Raw genomic sequence first — 19,952 nt, forward strand, 5'->3', positions numbered from 1 at the left:
GGTGACCACCACAAACGACACTGCCACCTGTCCCCAGAGGGCCAAAATCGCCCCTGGCTGAGAACCACTGTCCAACACCAGTCCTGGACACGTGACCGGCTGTGTCAGGGCCAGCGGGGCTGCTGCTCCCCCAAATCTTGGGCTTTGTTTCCAACCTTGTCACCCTGAACAAGGGGTTTTCTCAGTTAACGAGGCGGTGACCATGTCTGGCGAGTGAGTTGAAACACAGGAGGGACTGGTCGTGCTCACCGCGTCCCAGAGTGAAGGCTGGAAGCCGCGGACAGCGGTCAGAGGCCTCCACACTGAAGCAGTGTTGCCATGGAAATTCCACACGTGTCCTCTGGATCGACGGTGAGAGCGCTGGCTGCTGCGGGAACCGGGCGTCCTGTGGCAGTGACGGGAAAGCTGCTTGTTGGACATTCAGCCATGGCAATGCAGCCGGCATTTTGAGGAAATTTTAGAGTCAACACGCACAACTTTAGAAGTGAATGCATCTTCATTTTATTAAAAATGGGCTACTTATCCCCTTAGAACCTGTTCAGTGGGGCTAGCAGTGTTGAGTTCATAGGGCTGTGATGGGAATGTAAGGAGATAATAATGCACATAGTAAGCTCTGTAGACATGGACTTTACTATTAATACAGTTAATATTGAAAATGGAAAGAATCACAAACAGTGTCCTGTGAACAATAATGGTAACCATGGGACGTCTCCTCTAAATGGGACAGGGTGGGCCAGGCTGTTTCACAGGGGAGAATGGGGTAGAGGGCAAAGTTCTGCCCAAGCCTTCGGACGCGTTCAGGCTGTGCTTGACCCAAGTCTTCTGGCCCCAAGCCCCGGGTTTTTTCGGCAGCTCCACCTTGGATTTAAGGCGAGGCAGGTCAGAGGGATGGTCCTGCCTCCTTCCCAGCCCACCCAGCCCTGCCGACGAGAACCTCACCTGAGATGCGCTGGCAGCAGGGACCAGGCTCCCTGTGTCCCGGCAGCGGGCGGCACCTGCACCCTTGCGTGCCGGCTCTCCTGTCCCTGGTTCTTCGCGTGTCTGTGTCTCGGGCTTGTTGCTTCTCTTCCCTTCCCTGCAGTGGAATGTTAAACTGGTAACACTGTTCTTCCCCACTTCCCTCTGACTTCTGGAACTTAGGGCTGTCTCTCTGGGATCTTTGTAGTGGCCATGGAGACACCCGAGGCTGAATGCCACACCCGGGGGTCATGGTCCCGGAATACTGAAGGGGCTCTGGCCGGGTGCTCCCGATCCCCTGAGGTCACAATGCTGTCTCTTCTGCCACTCTGTAGCTCAGCGGTCAGCAAGTTTGCTCTGTAAAGAGCCGGGCAGGTAGGACTTCCGGCTCTGTCGGCTGTATGGCGCTGCATCTACTCAACTCGGCTGCTGCATGTGGAAGCACTGAGACAATCTGCACATGAATGGGCGTGGTTACATGCCAACGAAACTTGACTTTTAGGCTCTGAAATTTAATTTCAGGTAATTTTCACAAAATATTATTCTTGTTCTTTTTTCAACCATTTAAAAAGTGCAGTTAGCTTATGGACACTGCAGAAACCAGCAGAGGGTTGGATTGGCTGGTGGGCTGTGGCTCGCTGACCCCTGCTGGAGACTGGAGTTGAACTCGATATGTGTGTGCATGTGCATACACGCATGTGCATGTCTATGTAGTGGGTTGGATTTCGTGTCCTAATTTAGACATGATCTTGACCTGCAGTCCTGTGGCTGTGAGCCGGGTTAGACCTCTCCTAGATGCTATTGTGGCTAAGGGGTGGCCCAGGTGAGTGAGGGTGGCCAAAATGTGGATTTCTATAGTCCATTGTAAGCAGAAGAAGTTCAGTCATAGTCAGAGAAAGGCACAGGCTGGAGCCTGAAGCCAGAAGCCAGCAGAATGTGGAAAAGAAGGGCAAGCTGTCGCCCTGTGACGCAAAGCAGGGACACTTGTCAAGGATGCCAGGGTCACAGGCTCCCAGTGACAGAGTGTTGCAGGTTTTGGGAGAAAGCATCACCTTGCTCACACCTCAGTTTTGGATTTCTCCAGGCCTCCAAACTGTGAGCCAATAGATATCCATTGTTTAAGTCGACACATTGTGTGGTATTTGTCGTAGTCACCGGGAAAACTAAGACTGTCTTTAACATAAGTGGTGGCAGACTATGAAAGCTGCTCTTTCGCATCTTTTAGTTGACAACGCTTTTTCGGGACCCTTGAATATTAACACTTTAATAGTCGCCACATTAAAAACCAACAACAGTTGTGTTGGGTTGCCTTGGATGACTGTAAGCTGTCTATTTAGACAGTCCTCTGTCTAAGGACGTGTGGCTCATTCTCATTGTTTTGCTATCACCAACAAAGCTGAAACACTTACTGTTTATGTCATTTACATGTGAGAATACAAAATTGGGAGGAATATCTCAAAAGGCATATGCATGTTTAATTTTAGTACATATTGGAAAATTGCTCTCCATAGAGTTGATTTTAATTTATATTTTTGACAGCAATGTATGATATTAACTTTTCTCTGTTTATCAAAATGGGTATTATCAAACATTTTGATCTTGGACAATTTGATAAGAAAAAATTATATTTTATTCTATGTAGCAATTTGATATTATTTATGAATTCCAAAAATATATTATGTTTATAAACTGGTCTGTTTCTCTGGGTATGTTACCCTTTGATTGTGTTAGATTCAGCTGAGATGTCTTTGCTTAAGATTAGGAATTTGGAACCTAAAGTTATTTCTGATAATACCTTAGAGGGAAATGATGAAACTATTATTGGAACCGTGGGAAAGGCAATCTCCATTTTAAAGTTGCAGAGAATTTAGCAAGATTGACTCCTGATGTTGTATGGAAGGCAGAATTCGAAAATTACAAGCTTGGACATTTAGCCAAGGAGATTTCCAAACTAAATGTGGAAAATGCAGCCTGCCTTCTCCTTGCAGCCTATAGCAAAATGTTAGAGGAAAGAGACAAGGTAGTAACAGAATTGTTGGGCACAAAGCAAACAGAAAACTGAGTCCAGAAATTCTACATCTCTGGAAATCAAGCCTCTGATGACAGTGCCCCAATTGAGAAATTAACCAAACTTGGAACTTGTAAGCCAGGACTGAAAATGCAGTTATGCAGTAAAGACTTGTGGAAAGTCTTACTTTCTGATGGCTTGGACCCCTGCTTCCTGCATGCTAAACCAACAAGCTTTTTGAGAGAGCTGTGTGAACAAAACCTCTGTCAGCCTGGACTAAAAGGGACATATAGGGAGAAAATGGAAGGGAAAACAGCTTTAAGAGGAAATCCGTGGAAGCTAAGGTCTGGAATTAAGACATTTCCTTGGGCTGAGAGAGGAACCTCATTTATGTGAAAAGAAAGGGTAAGTTTGCCCCAGGATTTGAAGAGGGTGGGTGTTCCAGCCCACTGTTCAGGGAGAGTTTTGCCATCCCAGGCCTCAGAGAGGGTAAAGCACATTCCACAAGGGTTGGGGAGAAGGCAGTTGACACCCCATTGCTCTCAGGGGGGCGGGCCTGTTCCCCATAGATTAGGGAAGGCCAGGTCACCAACTCACTGCTCTGAGAGGTAGGGGCCCGTAGACCAGAGAAGAGGGAGAATGCTGCCGCCACCTCACTGAACTAAGGGGGTTGAGACTGTGCCCCAGAGATTGGGCAAAGAGTGGCCATCCCCCCAGTGTTCTTGGAGGGAGAGTTCTGGAGCTGGTTGCCACCAGATGCTTGATGAGGGTGGAACCAAGAAAATGGCCATTGGGCAACCCTGTGGAAAGGGTGGGCCCCCATGAGCCCCAAGGCTGAGTAGAACCCACCATCTTAAGAATGACTCCCCGCCTCTGAACTCTAATGGAGTATGCCCTGCAGGTTGTCGGAACTGTTCGGGACCAGTGACTCATGTTTCCCTCCCAGATTCTCCTTATGGTAATGCAAATGTTTATCCTAGGTCTGTGCCTCTGTATATTGGAAGCAGATAAATTGTTGACTTGGTTGCACAGGTCTATAGCCAGAGAAGACTTTGCCTCCAGACAAACTGTAGTTCTATAAACTGATTGTGATGATTTTTGTACTTAGCATTGCTAACCATTTAAGGAGTTTTTTGAGTATTGTAGTATCTTTTTTGAATTCAGAGGTTGGAGTGTACTTTCTACTTTAACTTTTCTTTTATGGGAGTTTGATAATATTTTCATATGTTTAAGAGGGATTTGTATTTCCTTTCCTATGAACTCTTTATAACCTTTGTCCATTAAAAAATTGGATTTTTGGTCTTCATTTTGGCTTCGTAGGAGCTCTTTATATATTTAGCTGCTCTTTGTGAAAATACTTTTCCCCATGTGCTATTTGTCTTTTTTTTTTAAAGATTTATTTTTTATTTATTTCTCTACCCTTCCCCACCTCCCCGCCCTGTTGTCTGCTCTCTGTGTCCATTCTCTCTGTGTTCTTCTGTGATCGCTTCTATCCTTATCAGTGGCACGGGAATCTGTGTTTCTTTTTGTTGTGTCATCTTGTTGTGTTAGCTTTCTGTGTGTGCAGCGCCATTCTTGGGTAGGCTGCGCTTTCTTTCGCGCTGGGCGGCTCTCTTTATCGGGTGCACTCCTTGCGTGTGGGGATTCCCTACGTGGGGGACACCCCTGCGTGGCACGGCACTCCTTGCGTGCATCAGCACTGCACGTGGGCCAGCTCCACATGGGTCAAGGAGGCCCGGGGTTTGAACTGTGGACCTCCCATGTGGTAGGCAGATGCCCTATCCATTGGGCCAAGTCCTCTTCCCCTATTTGTCTTTTGACTTTGGTAATTCTATTTTATCTCTTATGAGATGCTTTATTTTTAAATAGTCATATTAATTTATCTCATGTTGGTATTTTTTAAAGATTTATTTTTATTTATTTCTCTCCCCATCCCCCTGTTGTCTGCTCTCTGTGTCCATTTGCTGTGTGTTCTTCTGTGTCTGCATGCATTCTTGTCATGTGGCACCCAGAAACTGTATGTTTTTTTTGTTATTGTTGCATCATCTTGCCACGTCAGCTCTCCGTGTGTGCAGCACCACTCCTGGGCAGGCTGTGCTTTATTCATGTGGGGTGGCTCTCTTTGCAGGGTGCACTCCTTGCATGTGGGGCACCCCTGTGTGGCACAGCACTCCTTGCGTGTGGCAGCACTGCACATGGGCCAGCTCACCACATGGGTCTGGAGGCCCTGGGGATTGAACCCTGAACCCTCCATATGATAGATGGATGCTCTATCAGTCGAGCCACATCCACTTCCCAAGATTTTTGTATTTTCAGCCTTCTTATCTAGCTAGTTAGTTGTTCCAAATGACTTTGCTTTTAAAAATTCCATGTACTGGACCCTCCATATGGTAGGCAGACACTATCAGTTGAGCCACAACCACTTCCCTCTTGTTTTTTTAAGCCCTCCAGATTTTATGTACTTGGAAAAGTACTTTCCATTTTGAGATCACAAAATAAACCTATGTTTTCTTTTGGTGCTTTAATGGTTTTCATTTTTTCCTCTGTATTAAATATTTGAGCCATGAGAAATTTATCTGATGGCAAGATATGAAGTGGAGGTTCAATATTGTTTTTTTCAGTTATTCTACTGCCTTTTATTAAATAATGTATCTTTTTCCTTACTGATTTGAAAGACCACCTTTAGTACAGTACTACAATGCTGCATGTGTTTGTATCTATGCTGGACTTTCTATTCTTTTCCATTAATTGGTGTGTCTATTCTGGTACCAGCATCACAATTTTAAAATTACAGTAGTATTTTAAAATACAAATGCATACAGTCTGTGAAGATTTTTAGTAGCTTCATTACTCTTTTACTTGTCTTTTCCAGAAATTGTCTGCCTCTTGTAGCTTGTGTATTTTTTCCATGTGGACTCTGGATTTGATATGTCTACAAAAAATGATACTGGTATTTTTTTGTTAGGATGATGTTGGATGTCTAAGTTAACTTAGGGAACTTTAGCTGAGTCTCTCTAGCCAACACAGATATGCTTCCCTTTGTTTACCTTTTTTTAAGGAGACACTGGGGATCAAACCTGGGACCGTCTACATACAAAGCAGGCGCTCAATCAACTGAGCTCCCCCGCGCCACATGTTTCCTCTTTTATGTGTGTATTGTGTTCTTCAGTAGTATTTTAATATTCTCCTCACAGAGTTTTTGGAGATTTCCTCTTTATTCTGAGGTAGCTGCTATTTAAAATGGAGTCTTGTCTTCTATTATAACTTAGAAAATGTGTTGTTTGTGTGAAGATTTTAGTTCTGTTTATTGATGTTTGCTCTAGTTATTTTGCCTAATTGTGAATTGTTTGTAAGATATTGTCAGTTGAATTTTCTAGCTATAGAATCATGTGACTAGATAAAACCACCTCCTCCTTCCCATTTGCATTCCTCGAGTTTTCCATTCAGGTGATTGGAAGTGAAGCGAGTGATGAGTGGGGGCCAGCGGGGTGTGGGCTCCTGCCCACTCGGTGGTCCTGGAGGGCCTCACAGCAGGGGTGACCTCGACACTGAGACCCCATGCTAAGGAGAGGGCAGTCTGCGGTGATTGTGGTGATTGGGGGAAGGGTCCCAGGAAGGAGGGTCCTGCAGGGCTGAGAATCACACAGTAGGGGCAGGGCGGAGAGGCTGGACAGAGGAGGGGAGGAGGGAGAGGAGGGGAGGAGGGAGAGGAGGGGAGGAGGGAGAGGCTGGACAGAGGAGGGGGGATGGAGAGGCTGGGCAGAGGGGGGGCGGAGGGAGAGCATGGGACAGAGGGAGGAAGGCGGCGGTCGACATGGACCCCCGCACTGGTCCCCGGTGCAGCCAGGCAGGGTCCACGTGGCCTGGCACCTAAAGACACGTGGCCCCCCCTGAGCCTGACGGGCTGGCAAGTGCTGGCAGGTGCTTGAAGCTTCCCTCCAAGAGCCAAATGACAGGTAGATCCTTGACGTGATGCCACAAAGAGCTTTCTTGAGTCTTCAGAAAACAATATCTGAAGGGCAGAGCGAAGGGACACCAGCATCTTGTAAACCTTTTGGAGGCTTATGTCGTCGCGTTCTTAATTCAGCCGATAGAGAAAAGGGTGCTGTCGAAGAGGCCATCCGGCTTGCACACGGGGAGATGTGGCTGCAAATAATGTTCTCAGGACCTCTGTCTTGAGCTGCAGCATTTTTCCAGAGTGGGGGGACGCCGCGCTCTTCCTGCTAACACTGAACTGTGGCTCCCCGTCGCTGAAGTCCCCGGCGACGAGCAAACTGGAGGAGGAGAAGCGACTCTTTGAGAAGAGGAGATGGGATGTTGAGGAGGGAAGGTGAGTTTTCGGTGCGCCGCCGCGTTGTTCTCGCCCTCCACCCTGTCCACGAGAGGACGATCCACGCAGTGGGGCGTTGTGCTGCCGTGGCCAGAGCTTGCACGCCATGGCGTGACGCTGGAAGGGCCCGGCCGTTCCTGCCCTGTGCTGCTGCGGAGGTCACACACCAGCTGAAACCGGGCTCTGTCCCTCGGCTTCTCCTCGATGGGACCCAGCGCTGGACAGCACGTCAGCGCCCGCGGTCAGCGGTGCCCCAGCAGCGTCCCGTGGTGGGCAGAGTGCACACCGGGCTGGGCACGAGGCCGCCCGCAGGACCCCCGCCCGCCTCGTCTGTGCGCGATCGCTTTGTGGACATTCGACCCCGACGCTCCAATGCCAGCCACGGAGCTGTTGCCCGTGGGCACCAGTGGGGGCAGCCGGGCTCCGGCGTGCGGCTCTTCTGCCCTCGAGATCTCCCGCATGTGGGATTGTGTCTGGGTGAGCCGAAACAGCTTCCTGCTGCGTCCTTGCGGCCGTCCACAGCTGAGCGCCACGGGCTGCGGCCCACAGGCGTCCCCCGCCCCTGGACGGCGAGCGCCCCCAGGTCACACCGCAATCTCTCTGAGCCACCGACCCTTTGTCCAGCACAGAGCCTCTGTGGTCGAGGTTCGCGGCTGGGGGCGTGTTTCCCTAAAGGGCGTGGCTGGCTGGCACACACGTCCACGCCATTGTGGGCGGCCGGGCCGTCCGGCTGGTTAGTGAGAGCCGCGCGGCAGACCCCGGTGTCCGTGGCTGTGGGCACGGCCTCGATGGCCTCCAAACTCACCCGCTCTCTGGCTGCCTTGCTTGGGGTGTCGTCTACCCCCATAGCCCCCCAGCGAGGGCACCAGTGGGGCCCGCTTGGCCGTGTGCCCCTCTCTCCGAGATTTGGAAGCCACGGGCAGAGCAGGGCGTGAAGGGCGTCGGCCTTGGCCCCTTGGCCCTGGGGGACTGCCCAGTGGCCTCTGCTTCACCTTGGGACCAGGGCTTGGCGAGGCCCGCGGGCCACGTTTCCTCAGATGCCCCTCACATTAGCTCCCCGCACCCCTTCCCCCGCAAATAACTGCTTGGCGTTATTGTGGACATGGTCTGATCTTGTGGGTCCCCCAAAAGGGTGCCGGGGACCCCCCGCTGTGTGCAGCCCGCACGCTGAGAGCCGCTGGGCCGGGTCCCTCACACTGGGCGTGAAGAGACGGCTCTGGGCCGTCGAGGACCCCGGGACGCGCTGACGGGGTGGGGTGGGCTCGCGGTGATAAGCATTTGTCCCTGTTAGAACGGCAGCCTGCTCCTCTCCTCCTCGGCGTCACACTGGCGTCCCCGTGATGGGAGCTGGAGCCTCTTGCCACCCAGGAGGCAAGGCCAAGGCCACGCGAAGAGGCCTGTCCCTGAGGATCTGAGCCTTTCTCTGCATTCTGTTGCATTTAGGGCGGCTTTGGAGTCTGTGGTAGGTCCTCCTCTGGACAGCTGATGGCGCGGAGACCACGGCAGCGCCTGAGTTAGACCTCCGGTGCTTCCCACACGTGCTCTGTCTGAGCGGCGGGGCTCTTGATGGGGCAAGTGTTTCAGCTCACTTAAAATCCCTGCTGGGAGCACTGATTTGAGAAATTGGTCACGGAAATTAATCAAACTGCACCCGTGAAGCCGGTTGGAGAAAATACAGCTCTTACTGGGACACGGAGACTGAGTGACCAGAAGCAAAGAATTTATTGAGAAGCTCTCCCAATGGAGGGGTCTGAAGAACAGACTACAGCTCCCCCACCAGCATGGTGGGGTCTGAAGAGAAAATTCAGCCCACTCCTGGAAGGGGGGGATTTGAATTTACACAGAACTTTCCTAGGCGGGGAATGATAGTTGGTGGGAGGGGGCTGAGGGTCCGAGGGAGGTGCAGGGGCCAATGGGAAGCCCTAGAGGTGAGAATTTCCTGGTAACGATTAGGGGGTTTGTGTTCTCTTGGAATGCGGCAGGAGCAAATGTTTCTTTTGATCTGTAAGCCTTTAAAGGGTTTCTTTATTTCCTCCGATATGTAAACAGGAAGGTTTCGTCTCCCTCTGATATGCAGGTAGAGGTAGGAAAGATCTCCATCTCCCTCTGATGTGCAGATGGTGAAGGTCTCTATCTCCCTCTACTCCTATCCCTACTGTTCCTTTGTTTAACCTGCGGGGAAGTGCAGTGCCCTCAGACACAGGGGAAGGGATTTGCCTTTTTCCCAATGCATGTCAGGGGAAACTGAGGTACAGCTTGTTAATTATTACAAACCTCTACCAAAGCCTATCATTTATTAGGCTGTCTTAATTATAGTGCTCTGTGTGAATCCTTGTTTGCAGCTTGAAAACAATAAGACGTAAAAGAAACAACACGCTTTTAAGCCTCTAGCAAGGCTTTCAGCTTCCCCTCCATCGTGACAACGTATCAGTGTCCATTTGCCTTCCAAGCTTTGGCTGGACACTGTACATGAAATTCAGTTTGTGAAACAGTCCTGAGCATCCGCAGGGTGCTGTGGGGGTGGCTGAGGGGCCCGCGGGGCACTCTACAGTAAACCAGGCCAGGGGTGCCGGGCTTGGCCAGTCCAGCCAGGGCACAGCCTTGCCCGTGAGGACCCTGGAGATACTCAGGTCCACCCGGTAAGGTGCTAAGACTAGAAATCCAAGCTCAACACTCAGAAATTAAAATATAAAGCAATTGCAAGCCTTTCTGAGTCTATTATTGCCTGACATTGATTCCCCGCACAAAAGGCAACAACTGCTAAAGTACTTCATTGTTTGCAAATGTACCCAGTGGAGCCAAATTAGCCAAAAGGAAAATGGTTTTTGGAATGTTAAGGAGCTCCTGGCTTTTGAATCTGTACAGATACATTAGGATTGAACAAACACCACATTTTCTTGATCTTCCAAGCTCTGCACATCATAAAATATCAGATGGTGCTGATATTACATGACAATGTAAGCTATAGCAACCTGAGGGATTGTTTTATATTTAAATAACAATCTTTTTATAATCTAAAAACACAAAAAACATTCACGGGCACAGTGCAACTGATTCACTGTCTGGTTTAGCAAGTATAAAAAGGTTTGAGGGAAGCGGCTGTGGCTTGAGCAATTGAGTTCCCATTTACCATATGGAGGATCCGGGTTCAATCTCCCAGGACCTCCTGGGAAAAAAAGAAAAAAGCCATCCCAGACCTGCACAGCGCAGAGAGGCACAGGCTCCCACGGGGCAGTGCACCAAAAAGATGATGATGCAACCGGATAGAAAAAAACAGTGTACTAGAGGGAGCAGGTGTGGCTCTAGTGGTTGAGCTCCCACCTCCCACATGGGAGATCCCGGGTTCAGTTCCTGATGCCTCCTGAAAAAAAAAAGTCTGATAATCTTGGAAAGTATGTGACCAGAAACTTGAAATGTTTGTACTCTTCCTCCTACTCTCAGCAATAATTTATTCTGAGGCAATAATTAATCAGAAACAAACCATGACTACACATGAAGATTTAAGCACTTTCAATAATAGAAAAAACATTAGAAACTTACACATCAGAAAAATAGTTTTGATAAACTACTACACATATATCAAAATAACAATTATGGAGAATTTGCATAAACATGGCAATGGCTCTGTTATAATACCAAGTTGAGAGAAACTAAATTCCATGCACTCCATGGTTACAACTGTGTTATATATTATGTACCTGAAAGCAAACGTAGAACATGCACCAGTGAAAAGATGTGCTGGGGTGTTACGATTCTTGAAGTAAATTTCATTTTTGAAAAATATTTCATCTTGTTGCAGGACTTTTTTTTCCAATAAAAAGAAAATACATGTTTCAGCTGCAACATGGAAAGACCTGGGGAGTCATCACTGCCGTCCTCACAGTCAGAAAAAAATAAACTGAAAATCGGTGACTTTTGATGGATTCCTCAGAGAACTGAGGCTGCAGGGCAAACTGGCACCTCAAGATCTGGAGAAAGAGGCACACACAGAAACAGAGCTAAGGTCTGCCCACCTGGAGCCGTGAAAAACAAAGAAAATGATTTTCTGAGGAGCTACTGGCCTAGCTCGGGAGGGCGAGGCACCAGGGCTGCAGGTGGCAGTGAAGGGTACCCCAGGGGCCTCCGGGCCTTCTGGTAAAGGTGGTGGGGACGAAGAACTCCCTGTGATGCGCCGGCACCTTCTCCCTAGCCCCTGGAGGCCTGCCCAGCCTCAGGGAGGGCATCTAGCCCCGTCCAGCGCCCCCATGCTTCTTGCCTCACCCAAGAGAGGAAAAAACCCAGGGACAGAGAAGCAGATTTGGCTCAATGGATAGAGCGTCCACCTACCGCATGGGAGGTCCAAGGTTCAAAACCCGGGCCTCCTTGACCCATGTGGAGCTGGCCCATGCACAGTGCTGATGCGCGCAAGAAGTGCTGTGCCACACAGGGGTGTCCCCGCGTAGGGGAGCCCCACGCGCAAGGAGTGCACCCATAAGGAGAGCTGTCCAGCACGAAAGAAAGTGCAACCTACCCAGGAATGGCACCGCAGACACGAAGAGCTGACGCAGCAAGATGACGCAACAGAAAGAGACACAGATTCCCAGTGCCACTGACAACAGAAACGCACAAAAAAAGAACATGCAGCAAATGGATACAGAGAACAGACAACTGGGGTGGGGTGGGGTGGGGGGGAAGGGGAGAGAAATAAAATAAATCTTTAAAAAAAAAAAAAGAAAATGACACAGTCAAGCAGTGTTTCTTCCTTGTAGATGGTGCTGCAGCTGCTGCAGGCCTGCGAGGTTGGCAGGTGGGCTTGGGGTGAGCATTCAGACTGAATTCGGCCTAGCAGTAGAACCTGCCTCCCGGGCAGAGCGCGAGGGCCAGTTATTTCATCTACACAAAGAGGTGAACCAGCACCTGGGACACACGTGTCCAGTCCACGTTGGCATCTACTGGTTTTGTTTTTTTTTGGCTAACAATTTTTTTTTTCCTCAAATTGAAATTACACTGTACTCATTTCTTTCCTTTTGAGACTTCCCCTCACGGAGCTAGAGAAATCCTTTAGAGAGCAGGGTCCTGCCTGGCTCAGAACCCCCAGCGGTTTCGGTGCCCTGACCGCGCCCACGCGGGCCTCCCACCTGCCCCCTCCCGCTTCCCTGCAGCCCCGGCCGCGGGCCCTTCTTCCGCCCAGCAGCCCCCACCCTGCCTGCACCTCCTGCCCGCGCAGCCCCTCGAGAGCGCCGCCCCCCCCCCACCCAGAGCCCCGGCCTCTGGGTCCCCCAACGTGGTCAGCATTGCAGAGCTGTCCCTGCGCCCCCGGCCCCCGTCACCCGCAGCTTCCCTCCCCGCCCTCCTCCTGTCCGAGGCCGTCCCCGGCGCGGTGGGACAGTCGCTCCTTAGGCCGACTCCCTGGGGCCCCCGCGTGGAGAAGGCCCCGGAATGGCTTGGGGGGCTCCTTGGTGAGGGGTCAGGGGTGAGGACAGCGTGTGGCCGCACAGGCTGGACTCTAGGCTGGCCTGTCTCCCGCTGTGGGATGGTCCCTTAGCTTTCTCCCAGCTCTGCCCCCCATTCCACGATTGGGGTCCCACCCCTCTCAGGGCCCCGAACCCGTGGAACCTCCGCTGCGATTCTCTTCAAGGCCCTTGGTGACGTTGGCACAGGCATTTCTGGTTCTGCTCCCTCCCTGGGGTAGGGGCTGAGTGGGTGACGTTTGGGGAGATCGCTCCTGCAGTTTTGGTGACAGGCCTGCCCCGCACCTTCCTGCGGGGGCTGCAGGGGGCCTGCGGGTGTCACCGGCTGAGGAGTCTGGACGGCAGGGCCTGCAGGCACCCCCGCTGCGGGGACAGGGCCGAGCCTGGGCCAGCTCTGCCAGCGCCGCCCGCTCGAGCCTCACGGAGGGGCCCACCTGCGCAGGGCGCCCGTCGTCACGATTAACCCTGGACCCCGGGCAGGTTACCGGGCCTCCTGACCACTCGCTCTAACGGAGGCTCTCGTTTAAAGCGCTGTCCGGGCAACGTCCAGCACCGCGGGGGCTTGCGGGCCCGGGCTACCCCTGCCCTGCCCTGCCCCTCTCCCCTGGGGTGCCCGGCACAGGAGCGGCAGCCCTGGCTTCCTGGACCTGGCGCCTCCCGGCTCCTCGGGCCTGGGCCTGGCTGGTCCTGGGCAGATTCCGGCCACACCCCTGCCGGCCGAGCACGGGTACGTTAAAATGTGGGGAAGGGGCAGGGGTGGCATTTACTCCGGACGAGAGGGAGAACAATAGGAACTGTTTTTGTACTTAGTAGCCCCACAAATGAGCAGAGGAGGGAGATCAAGGTGGCAGGGGAAGGGCATCCAGCTGGGGGGGGGGCAGGGGCAGGACAGGGTGTTCAGCCGCGGGAGGCAGGGGCAGGGCAGGGCAGCCCAGCGGTGTCCAGCTGGGGGGGGGCAGGGGCAGGCCAAGGGATGTCCAGCTGGGGGGGGCTAGGGCAGGGCGTCCAGCTGGGGGGGAGGGGGACGGGCAGGGGGGCAGGCAGGTCCAGGGGCATCTGACTGGGGGACTCGTGGAGTGCTGGGGACAGAGACACCGGCTGGCAGGAGGGACTTGGGTGGGGGGTGACAGGGCCGATGCTCGGTCAGGGGAGGCAGGGCGGGGCAAGCTGGGCGAGGCTGGGGCGGTGACCGGCGACAGACCACGGTGACAGTGAACCGCCAGCGTGGAAGCAGAGGGACGGCTCCTAAGCCCTGTCTAAGCTCGGGGCTCCCTTGGGCTCACTGCCTGGCCAACACCCTTTCCTGCTGCGTCCGTGTTTCCAGCACCATGACTTCCTCTTTGGGCCGATACAAACGGGCTTTGCCGAGAGGAGTTTCAGCCGAGGAATTCTAAGCATGGCTGAAAAACTCTTGAGTTACACTGCAGCAGTTGGGTCTTATTTATGAATTCCAAAAATAGGTATTGGATTATGTTTGTAAACGGGTCTGTTTGCATATTGGATTGTATTGGATTCAGAGGTTTCACTTTTACTTGATTAATGACTGAGGCTTTGATTGGGCCACGTCAGTAGGACGTTGAGTCCCCGTCCCCTTGGTGGGCGTGGGGTCACAGGGAAAATGACACGGCAGAGCAGAGGAGTTGGAGTTTTGATGCTGGAGCCTGGGAAGTAAGCACACAGAGGAGCAGGGAGAAGGCGCGATTAGACGCGGCAGAGGGCCCGGGGCGAGAGAAGAGCTGTTCGCCTGAGGGCACGGCTCTCCTTGTGGAGCGAGCAGAGCAGCTGAGCCCAGAGAAACGAGCCCCGGGAAGAGGAGCCCGGGAAGCTGCGCCCTGGCCAGTGTCGGCAGCGTCTCACCCCAACACGTGACATAGGCTTCGGTGAGGGAGGTAACCTAGGCTTTACGGGCTGGCATCTGTGAGATCCTGCCCCAGATAAATACCCCTTATAAAAGCCGACAGAGTTCTGGTACTTTGCATCAGCGCCTTTGCTGATTAAAACACATATACAGACAACCCTGGGAGTGGGCTTCTGAGACCCCACCCCTCGCCTTGGGGTCAGTCGTAGTAGAAGCACTAACGAAAATGGGAAATGACGGTAATTGCAGCCACCCCCTGGAGAGCACCTGTGAAGAACTTTCGTTCTGCTTCCTCCAGAGGTTTACCTGGTTTACACTTGGGGAATTCAGGCTCTGCCCATTGTCACTTCCTCCAAGGAACCCAGAGAGGTGGGTGGGCGTGGCTCAGCCCGGGCCTTCCGGTTCCCAAAGGGAACTAAAAAATGTGAAACGAAATTTGGGAGAATGTTACGTATACTTGAATAATAAGCAGAAAATGATCTCTTACGTAACTGAGATATTATCAAATAGCTTAGCAGTCCAATTAGTTCAGAAGGATAACTTTGCCATTTTTATACTTTATGAATGGAATTCTGGTAGTTATTTTAATTTGTTAATTCTAGAATCTTTCTGGTTCTCACAAGTAGAGTTTCCTATACTGGAATTTGTCATAGAACAAATTTTATTTTGTTCTAAATACAATGTTAGAACTATTAGCATTTAACTTTCATAGAAATTAACAATAGAATTCAAAAGTTAAAAAAAACAACAATAGCAAAACAGAAACGCGACTCCACTGTGGCTGACCTGGCTGGTGAAGTGGTTTGACCGTGGCCTCTCGAGTGCGATTCTGCTGGTCTCCCTCCCTTAACGAGCCTTCTCTTGTAACTTAAAGCACCCTCGGGCCTTGTTCTCACCGTGGCTCTGACTCCCGGATTCTCCCTCCGGCCAGCTCTGACCAGGCCCCTGCATCTTCTCTTGACCTCGCGCCTGGGTCCTGGGCCCACCCACTCCTGCCTCCCTTCTCGCTCCGTAGCTGTCCCTATATTACGGTTTCTAGTGTTCTTTAGTTACAAAAGCAGTCTGCACCCTGTGCTGGCTCCAGGGCTGGGGGCGGCCAGAAGGGCCCCAAGGTGGGGCTGGTGCACTTGGTGGGCTTGTAGGCTGGTGGGCTGGTGGCCTGGGGAGCCTGGGGGGCTGGGGGGCCTGGGGAGCCTGGGGGGGCTAGTGGGCCTGGTGGGGCTGGTGAGCCTGGTGGGCTGGTGGGCCTGATGGGCTGGTGAGCTGGGGAGCCTGGGGGGGCTAGTGGGCCTGGTGGGGCTGGTGAGCCTGGTGGGCTGGTGGGCCTGATGGGCTGGTGAGCTGGGGGGCCTGGGGGGGCTGGTGGGCCTGGTGGGCTGGTGAGCCTGATGGGCTGGTGAGCTGGGGGGCCTGGGGGGCCTGCCTATGGTGTGGGTGGAGCCTTAGAGAAGGGGCGTGACCTCCTGGGACTGCACGAGATGCCAGCACGGGCCGCCCCAAGTACCTCCAGACCTTGCTAGAAGTCACCCCTTTTGAGAATCGTGGTGTAAACGGCCTTTCCAGTGGATTGAAATTAAGACATAACCGTCCCTTCCTCGCAGTCAGGTGCTTCTGAAGGCCCCACGCCTGGGAAGAGGCTCGCTGCGCTGCCGTGTGGAACCTGCTGTTTTCCTGGGCGGGCCTGCGGAGCCGCAGGTGCACCTGCTGCGAGCACACCTTCCGTCTCCCCGTCTCTTCTCTTTCTCCGCCTGCCTCCTGGGATGAGGGTAGCGGCGGGTGCCCGCCCCTCCTCGGTGCGATGGCCACGGGGAGGCCTGTCCCCTGGGCTGGCAGGGACGCTGTCCCGTGGGTGTGGAGGCCCAATGCTTCCTGAGTGCCGGGGAGGGCGGGCTCAGTCGCCAGGGGCCCCCTCCGCGGCGGTGCTGATGTCTCGGCGGGTCATTCTGTGCTGGGGGCTGCGCAGGGCCTTGTGGATGCTCGGCCGCCCCTCCCCCGGCTGTGACGACTGAGGTCCAGTGGCCCCCGAGGGGCACCGAAGCCCTGGGTGGAAGCCCCTGGCTTACTCCCTGTCTCAGAAAAACAACTTCTTTAGATTGTATTACTGTTGTGGCTCCCAATATTTCACAAGGAATACCTCCAACGCAACACTCAGATTTTTAAAACATCCAAACCGTTTCCGCTGAACCCCCTGACGCCCTCCTGGGGAAGGTGGGCCCTGGCCGGCTCCAGCTCAGTGCGGGCAGGAGCGTGGGAGGTGGAGGAGCAGGGCCTGGCCTGCCGGCTCATGGCTCACAGCGGGTGAAAGTCCAGCTTCGCCGCGCCCTCCTGACGCCTTCCTGGGGGCGGGGGCTTGCACCAGGTGAGGGCCTCCCGGTGAGAGGACAAGCTCAGCTCCCTGCTGGCACCGGCTGGTACTGGGGAGTGGCCGCCCGCTCCACCGTGCCCCCACCTGCCCGTCCCCGTTGGTCATGCTGGTGAAGTTCTGCGCCCCGCTAGGCTGCTGAGACCAGGCCAGGGCGAAGCCGAGTCGTGGCTAGCCCCAGCTCATCCGTTCGACCGGGCGGGGTGGGGACTTAGCTCGAAGAGGACCCGCTGACGCTATCCTGCTGGGGAAACCGAGCAGGCTCCTGCTTCCCTGGGGGAGGGGAGGTAGAGCAGGTGTCCTTCGGCCCCACTGAAGCCATGGGGAGGCTGCTGGTGTTTGCCCAACTTCTGCCAGGAAGCTGTTTTGCTCTCGGACCCCCCTTCCTGGCCCTTTGGCAAGAGTGAGCAGGATTTCCCAGGCCCTCTGGTGTGCCCGCTGCAGATCCTGCCCCTCCCTGCCTGCGTGCGTGCGTGGGGGGCGGTCAGGGGAAAGGGCCTTCTGCTGGTCCCAGCGGCACTCGCTGTCCAGCGGTCCCGCTGCCCCTTTCCACCGTTCAGAGCCGTCCTGTAGCTCTAGGCTGTTATGTCCAGGGACTTCAGTTTTAAGAGGGAAGACCTGGGAGAAACGGGGCCACTCCACCTTAACTGGAACCGGAAGTGTCCCCTAAGGCTATTTTTTGAGTATGATGAAAGAAATCCCCATACCTTGGCCTCTTGGCTTCTTGGTGGTACAGAAGCGTCCTCCCAAGTCGCAGTGAAACCGCGTCCCCTTACTCCTCAGGGGCCTTTCATTTCACGCCTGACCAGCTTCTGTGTTTTCCCGTGATTCCAAGGCCTTAGTTTCAGGCTCACCACCTGTTCACATCCAGGCAAAAGGGAACTTGAAAATACTCCAGGCTGAGAGTTTGCCCAGGTTTGCCTTTGTGACATTAACGATCTCCAGCTGCTCTCCTGAGCGTATAATGTTTGATAATCACATTTACAAAGTCCTTCTGTTTCCATCTTCAGCTAATGCACAAAGGCATTCACTTGGTTAAATCAGAAAAGTGTTGCACGTTTTCCCTCTTATCCTTTGTATCACAAGATAAGAAGTAGAAAACGTCTTTCAGCAGTTGACTTTGGAGTCAGGAGCCCCAGCACAGCTGACCTGTGTGCTCTGCGAGCCTTCCCAGCTGTGGTCTTCACTGGAGACATGTTAAAACCGAGCGGAAGAGATGAAAGTTCTGGGCTACCTGCCCACGCCGAGACTCAGGGTGGGATAAGAGTTAACAACTTCCAGTGGAAAACAGCTTTGGAATGCATCATCCCAAATCTACTTAACTTTAGGCCAGGAGAATATGGTGTATTACAAACTGATTTGCAAATCACATTTCAAAGATCTCTTTTTAACCTAATTTAAGAACATTCCTTTGTGATTCTCAATCTTCTGCTTCTGAATAAAAATCCAATTACTGTAGCTAGATAAATTAAAGTTTTTCTGTGTGCAGCAAGTTTCCCTCCCCCAAAACAGTTTTCCTGTTCCTGTGAATTTCTGTTGAATCTTGATTCATAAAGAAACCTCTGTAATAGCTCTAGGACAGTTTTAAAGCTGCAGGGTTAAGTTTCTAGTTCAGGAACTGCCTCTACATTTTAGCTCTGTTGCCATCAAGTGGTGACAAAAAGATCAGTTAATCAATCTGAACTATTTCATGGAGTTGGAATCTAGAAATCATCAAATTTCCAAGCCCTTTATAAAGATACCTGTATGTTTATTTTTAAAATTACACTGTGACTGAGTGTGAAGTATCTTTCACACACCAACAACCATATGGGTAAAAAGTTTCCTTTGCAAGCCTTAAAATTCAGCTAGAAATCCAGGGAAAGTTTCCTTGAGTCTCCCCCCGCCTCCCGCCAGGGACCACATTTCCTCTGCTGTCCCCTGCTGGCTCCAGCTGATTAATTTTTCAGCCGAGTCTGATGCTGGAGATCTGCTCCCTGCCTCAGAATATGTATTATTCAAGCTCTTGGTACGTGTTTTGGGAAACTATGAAGAAAGGTGCCAAATCCCAAGTTTGATTTAGATCAAAGACAAGGAGGTATGCTGTATTCTCCCATCTTCATAAAGCAAATCACTTTACCTTCCTTTTCTCCTCACACGACTCCTCTCAGAGATTCAGGGGTCTACCTTTGCTATTTTCCATGTTTTCAAGCTTACTTTTAAACTATTTTGAAGGTCAGTATTAATAAACTACAGAAAATCGTACTGCATTTTAAGATATTTAAAAAGGGGCTGTTTCAATGAAACCATACATTTAAATTTTCAAGTATCATGAAAGTAAGCACAGTCATTATAGAAAACATATCTGGAAGCTTAAAGATGAAAATTGCAAGTTCCCCGTCTTGGCAAGACTTGACCTCCTGTGAGCCTTGCTCCACAGTTGGAGATTATTTTTGTATATATTTCTAGACATTGGCCAGTATTACACAAGGATAACTGTAACATTTCTTTTTCTGACAAAGGGTTAATATGTGTTTTCTCCTACAACTTGGTTTCTTTGGTTAACACTATGTCTTAGAAAACTTTACACATTGTTATAATTACTTCATTCTATTGTGATAAAGGTATTTGATCAAAATTAATACGTGCCTGGTAGCAAAGTTGTGCAAAAGGACATAAGACAAAAAAGCCACAGTCATATCAAATGCCTCAGTATTATGATCTAGGCACAATCTCTTTGAACTACTTCTGTTTTCAGTTATTTTGGAAGCTGTCTCTGCAATACTAGATAATTTTACATCTATATTTTGTCAAAATCGATTAGCTCACTGGTATGAAAGATAAGTTTGGCCTACTTAGAATTTTTTTTTCAAAGATGAGTTTATTACTTAGACTCTTTATATTTTAAAACTTGATTATGGCTTTTCATTACATTTTTAACCAAATGTTTTTGAAAAATACTCTTTACTATTTCATGTTCCATCATTTAAAAAATAATGGCCTTATTG

This window comes from Dasypus novemcinctus, chromosome 16, assembly GCF_030445035.2.
Source record: "Dasypus novemcinctus isolate mDasNov1 chromosome 16, mDasNov1.1.hap2, whole genome shotgun sequence".
Lineage (NCBI taxonomy): Eukaryota > Metazoa > Chordata > Mammalia > Cingulata > Dasypodidae > Dasypus > Dasypus novemcinctus.